At 41.2% G+C, this 6898-nt stretch overlaps 1 long non-coding RNA gene across 1 annotated transcript; it reads left to right on the top strand.

The window, feature by feature from the left end:
- Positions 1-228: 228 nt before the first annotated feature.
- Positions 229-3895, top strand: LOC149813018 (uncharacterized). Its single transcript, XR_016428359.1, has 2 exons — positions 229-394; positions 3503-3895. It is a non-coding gene; the product is annotated as an uncharacterized LOC149813018 (long non-coding RNA).
- The last annotated feature ends 3003 nt before the right edge of the window (positions 3896-6898 follow it).

Here is a 6898-nt window from a genome sequence, read left to right as displayed (position 1 = left end):
TATTTCAGCCCTGATATAAAGAGTGGAATTTTGCTCTAGGAGCCCATTTGTTCTGCAGTTAACTTTGTGATATGTAGGCCATTGAAACTTTATAAACATGGAAAATGAATAAATGCCAACTACCAGTTGGCATCAAACACTTAATCTTGATGATAACTGTCATAATGTGCACCGACTGAATGCCATCTACCAGCTACGCCATCTCTCTCTCTCTCTATAAATAGATAGAGGAAGGAGGCTCAACTCCGTGGTCAGCTCCTACTTCTTTGCTTGTTAGTGAGATTATAATAGTACATAGGCATGGCAAAAAAGGGATCTTACTTGCCCATCCTCCTCCTTTCCTTACTCTTGACCTCCTCCCTTGCTTTTGCACGAGTGGTCGATGAAAAAGAAAGTGCGTCTACGTTCCTTTATCTCAGCTGTTTAATATTTTAGTGTTTTTATCTTTCCTGTTTCTTTTTCATCTGTTTGATCAGCTTAGTAGCTACAACCCATCTCTTAGGTCTTGTCCAAATTGGGAGATGGGATCAGGTGATATTGAAAATGACCATTGATAGTAATTTTCAATATCCACCACCCATCCTGGCGGATCAAGGGTCGGATGCCAAATCCCCCATTCAAAAGGAGGATTGGGCGTCTGGTGCAAAACAGTTAATTCGATGCAAAACCCAAATTTGACAAGAAGTTTGAACCTTGGTGAATATTTCTTGCCGTTGAGCCATTTCGAAGGAGATGAGATCAGGTCCGAGTGTGTGCTCTGACGGTATCAGGTCAGAGCACCAACTGAATGACGTTGATCTCAAGATGAATGGCATCCGAAGCCTGTACGAATGGGATGTACATCACTTAGATGGGCCCCCCTCTTTTTTATCATGTCGTTCGTAGTTCTGATGGACGGCATGAGAATGGTTTAAAATGATCGTCCCACCATGAGCTTCCTTACTGTTTTGATGGGTGTGGTTCATTTTTAAGATGAACGACATCCGAAGAGCTTCTGACAGTGTTACCCTCAGAGGTGCCTCTGACGTGATCCTCTCTCCAACTAGGGCACATCCTCTCTCTCTCTCTCTCTCTCTCTCTCTCTCTCTCTCTCTCTCTAAGGCCACTGGTGCCCTTTTCTGTCCACCCGTTTCCTTTGCCTCTCTGTCAAGAAAAGGGTCGCTAGTAGCAAGTTTCCAGCCACCCCCTTCTTTCACATACACACACACACACTCTCTCTCTCTCATATTATATATAATCTAAACAGTACATATAAATTATATATATATATATATTATACATAATAAAAAACTATATATTATTATATATACATGTTATGTATGTATTATATATATGTACTACATTATTATTAAATTGTGTTATTTATGCACGTACATTCTATAATATATATATATACATAAAATACTATGTAATATATAATATACAATTATATATCAATATATGTATTATCTATTGTAGCATTACATTTATTTATTTGTTAATTAATATGAATGGATGCGCATTTTATATATGTGTGTGTTATAAGTTATTTTGGTGCAAAACTAAAAAAACTAGGTTAGTAGGACGTCATCCAAACAGCAAAACCTGATTGTCAGTTTTTTAGAAGACAAGATTTAATCCAGATTTTAAGAAAACTAAGTGTTTAGAAAGCCAGGTTTTTCAACCCCTTAGAAGCTAAAAGGTATATGCTGCAACATACTGGCTATGATCTCTGATAAAGCACTGCTTCGATAAGATAAGGCGTCTAGGTAGTACTGCAGATCTCTTCATATGAATGCTTCAGGATAAGATGAAGATCATGGATCCCATTTTAAGGATGCAGGCCACCCACACACCACTTTATATAGCAATACTTTGACATCTGTTCATGTATTTTGGATTGGCATGTATGGTCTTTATTTTAAATATTTGTTGTTATTTTTTATCATATTCTTATAAAATGACCATTTTAAAATGTTAATATATTAAAAAATAGCATTTCATTGATTAAATTTTTTAAAAAGTTTCATGTCTTCGTGTCCGAATTTTGAAAAATTGTTGGAACTTTCGAGTCGAACATGAATCCCCCTTATTCGAGTCCATGAATCATTGTAACATAGTTTGGGCCACGCAGTTTACATCATTTGTAGGGGTGTCAATGGGTCAGGTTTACCTGGACCAGAAAACCTAAACAAAGCCTATAGGGTATGGGTATGGTGATAAATAATAAGACCTGATTAAGACCGGGGTTCAGACCTTAAGGTCAGATTAATACATGGACCCAGGCATAGTTTGTGACATTTTATACCAAACTCAGACCCAACCCAAGTTCCCATTAAGACCCAAAATTTTTCTGGTTTATGTAGTTCTTATCGGGTACTGGTGGGTCCAAACCAAACCCGACCCGTTGACACCCCCTACTCATATGTACTCTATTTTTTAAGTATTGATACTCAGTGATTGGTCCATGCTGTTTGGCAAAAAGAAAAACTACTCTTTTTGTCACTAAAAATACGTGCATGCACAAAAATAGGTCATGCATTGAGCTGAAGCATGAGCATCAGTTGCACTATGCCTCCTTACCGTAACAAATTATTCTTTTATGTTGGCAATATTTTGAAAAAAGGTGACAATTTAGTTATCATTTTAAATGGCCAAAATATCTTGATATTTATTGTCTGAAGGAAAAAAATGCCTTTATATCTGCTATCTTATCTCGTTGAAAACGGTTTTTTCTTTTTATATATTTATTACTTTATTTTTTAATTGCTTAACAAATTTCGTTTTGCAGATATTTGGCCCATATTATTTATTGTGTTCTTTTTTTATGATGAAAGTCATCATTGAGTTTTGTCACTGCGTAGCTCACCATCCTGACCAGCAGGATTTGTGATGGCCGTGGGCTGGGAAAACCGGCCCCCACCTTGTCTCGTTTGGACCGGGGATGAAGGACATGAAACGGGGATGGAGGTGGGGATGAAGGTTAAAATCAACACCATGCGAGAATAGAGGCGGGGACGGATTTATACTCCCCCCCTCTCACTCCCCAATCTCTGTCAGTAAAATAACTAAAATACCTTTAGGGATAGCAGTATACCGGAGAGAAATGGGGGCCCCACCCCGCTTGAACAGGGGATGAAGGTTAAAATCAATACCCGTACAAGGATGGAGGCGGGGATGGAGGCTGAAATTTTGAGACGGGGCAGGGGTTGAGACCTTGTCCCCCGCCACCGCCCCAGTCCACTGCCATCCCTACTTAGAAATCTTATGAACTGAACGTTTGCACTACTAGAGCTTGACCTCTCATTTGTTTTTTGTTTTTTTTTGCATGAAACTCCAAGATAAGAAAAAAAAAAAAACGTAATTTTAATCCGTTATAAAGTTTTGTTATTGTGTCAAAAAGGTTTTGCTTTTTAAAAATTCCCATATCTTTTTTAACATTTTCTGCTTGTTATATTCCTTTTTATGCCATCATCCAAGACTCACATTTGATGAATGATATGTGCCTTTCTGCCGTTTTCAGACAAGCAGATTCCAGCTGCGAGCTTCCTCAATGGTGCCACACGTGCAGAATACCAACCTCAAACTCCTTGCTTTCGCTGTGGAATCTTTTTAAGATTTTGTTGCGGGTTTTTCTGCTGCTCGGCAGAAGAGTATGCCAAGTACATCAAGAAGAACCCAGGCCTCCCTCACAACTGAAGAATGCCTGAATCCCCTGCAGTTGCCATATAAAGTTCACCACTACTATGTTTGATGATTAAATAAAAGCATGCTATATATGTCATGACTCAACCTGTGTTGGTCATGCAGCAAGCTAGTGTTCAGCATATTTATGGTCGTGTCCTGTGTCAGAAAAAAATAGTTATGGTGTGTATGCTTATCCTTCTTGTCTAATAAAAACTGGTGTCTTGTTTTCCTTGGCTTTTCCCCCTATATATTGAAAGAAAGAGAAGTGACCACGTTTCATAAAATTTATTAAAGGAAATTCATGGCCAAATTAACTTCAAAACAGCAATCAACAGTCACTCATGCAACAATAAAGAAAAGTAAAGTGGATCTATAGTCGGTGATCTCCATCTCCCATATGTATCTTTGTTCTTGCTACATCAATAAAAATTGCTCATGTCTAAAGTTGGGAAAGAATAAGAGCTGCTCATGGTCGACTTTGAGTTTGGCTTGTAAAAAGCTCATTTAGACTTGGCAAGCCAAACATGCATGAACAACAAGGGTCGAACAAGGCTTGGCTCATGTATCCTCATTAATTAGCTAATTCAATTCCATCAATAGCAGTGACTTTTGGTGTCACGGTTAATGAGTCGCGGCTATTGACCCATATTCTTGTAGTGTAGTAATAAATGTATTTTCATCTATATTTTATATTATAAAGTGCAGATGTTGCAGTGTTTTGCATGCGAGCAGTAAGCTTATTAATTACTTGTAGTATTGAAACAATATTGTATTATTTTGTAAATAAGTGAGTTTGAACTTGGCTCAGTATGTTTAGGGTCCACATTCAATTATTTTCTGCTTTGAAAAAGTGTATTTTTTTTAAATAAATGAGCCAGCTCGAGTTTGGTTCGCTTAGTTCGGGCTAGCCATGACTTGAACACCTGCTATTTGATTCATTAAGCTTGTTTACCAATGCTTTGATGCCAAGAGCAATCTTTTGATGCGGTAAGACGTAGGATGGCTTATGAAATTTCGGACTCCAAGAAAAAAATGGCTTAAAGAGTGAGATTCCACTCAATAGTTTACCACACTAGCTAAGAACATCTATAGGATGGTATCATGTGACATACTGTTAAAAGATGATATGTCTTTCAAAAAAACAGTCATTGTTTTATCTATATATGCCCTGTCTGTTTCATAGAAAACGTAGCAATTTACTTACTTAGATGGCTGGCATTCCACCAACATGAAACAAAAAGCCCCATGGGTAAACATGGAGCCACGCGCTGCCCACATGGTAGTGCAAGCGCATTTTCCTGCATCAATCAACATTTCATATCAAATGCCTTCCCCAGGGGGGAGGCATTTTGCAATATATGATGTTTTTTCCGAACCATGTGTCCTCTTTTACACTGATGCAAGAGCTGAAGCAGGTCAAGGGTCCATTAGGATTCACTTTTTTGTTACTGATTGGTTTGGGTCATAGTCTTGGATCATGTTTTGGATCTTACTTGAGTTCAGATCTATATCAAATCTGTATTAGTATTAGGGTTTATCTTTTGTTTGCTACAAATATTTAGTGCAGAGGAGAAAGAGAGTCTGATAATGAATTATTGAAGAATTTAGTTATTTGCATGCAACTTTCTTTTATTTTCACGTCTTTTCCTAGTTCTTTAGTTTCACTGTTGTGCAAGGGTATCGATTCTTGTGGGATTCAAGAGTGATATCACTGCATCAAATTGGTACAAGAGTTTAGGTTGCACTCCTAGATCATCACCCTGTTGCGTAGTTCGAGGGTGGATCATATCAGAGCAAAAAGATGGTTCACCTCAATTCATTTGACCGAGCGATTTGAGAGAACAGTCTCGTCAAATTTAAGATTCATTAAAGGATTCCAACTTAGAAAGCAGGCTTTGATATGTTGGACATTTTGGGTTTTCAGGTCCAACCCACAGTCTGACCCGGTTTGACACCCTGTTAGTGGGTCACGTAAGTGACTGAATAATGGAGGTAGTGGGTGGGAGTTACGTGAATGTGGAAAGACCACATTCACGTAACTGCCCAATTCTCCATTATATAAAGAGGTTTGGGGTTACGAAAATGATGAGATTTCGTAACAATTCCCTGCCATATTGATTGTTCTGCATTTAGGCGCAACAGAACGGGTCCTGCTCACCGTCGACATTAGGCCTGGGCTCATTGTGGGCGTCGACCGGCTGAGGAGAACGCCGAACTTCCTACACGATCAATGGCGAATCCAGGTACGCTCCCTGTCTCATTGTGTTTACAGGGTGATCGCCAACATTGGGTTATGGGCCCACTGCCACGCATTTCTGCTGCGCGTGGCCGTGTAGGCTGTTTCAGCGGTTTTGACGTCGGTGGAATCGCCGTAGGGTGACAACCACCGATTAAGCTGCAGACTGTCGCCGTGGGATGACAGTCTGTCTTCACCGGCAAATGTCACCGGAAAAGGGCGACATTACATTCCCGGTTTCAGGCAAAACTCTTAAAAAAAAAAATTTGTGCGTTTTATACCTGTGGCCATTGGGCTGCAGGGAGGTTTTGCTGTCGCCGGGATCATCGCCGGAGCCGTCGGGTTGGCCGGCGTATGGACTTTTTGCTGGAAAGCTGCAGGTGACAGCGGCGGTCTCGCCGGTGCCACGGATCACCCACCCCATCGCCGGAGGAACCTGCAAAACCGACGATAATAATAAAAAAATAAAAAATAAAACCCTTACCTGTCGCCGTGGAGGGGGTAGGTTTTCGCCGTGGGTTTTCGCCGTGGAGGGGCAGCCACTGGCCGGCAGCATTCTTGCTGATGTCGCCGGGGCTGCCGCCGGACTGGCAGGCACTGCCATGCCCCTCAGCTATCGGCTTCACCTCCATCGTCGCCGTGGGGCGACGTCGTCTGACGAGGTGGGGGGGCTGTCGCCGGACCGGCGTCACCGTGGGGTGACGCAGGTCGCTGGCAACCGGCACCGGTCGCCGTGACGGCGACGTGGGTCGCCGTGAAACCGAAATAGGGGGAAACCGAAAACCCCCTTTTCGGTTTCCCTAAAACTGAAACAGAAACCATCGGGTTTCTGTTTAGGTTTTAAAAGTTGGACCAGATCGGGTTCAGAGAGTCGACCCGTGGACAGATCCGATCCCAACCCTTTTGGGTGGATCGGGTCTGCACTTTTACTTTTTGGATCTGACCCAGACCCATATAGGTACCGGGTCTGGGTCTGATCCGGAAAGGTTCGGGTCC

Source organism: Nuphar pumila, chromosome 16, assembly GCF_984573655.1.
Source record: "Nuphar pumila chromosome 16, dmNupPumi1.hap1.1, whole genome shotgun sequence".
Classification (NCBI taxonomy): Eukaryota; Viridiplantae; Streptophyta; class Magnoliopsida; order Nymphaeales; family Nymphaeaceae; genus Nuphar; species Nuphar pumila.
The sequence above is the reverse complement of the archived record's forward strand: the minus strand, read 5'-3'. Positions and strand labels throughout refer to the sequence as shown.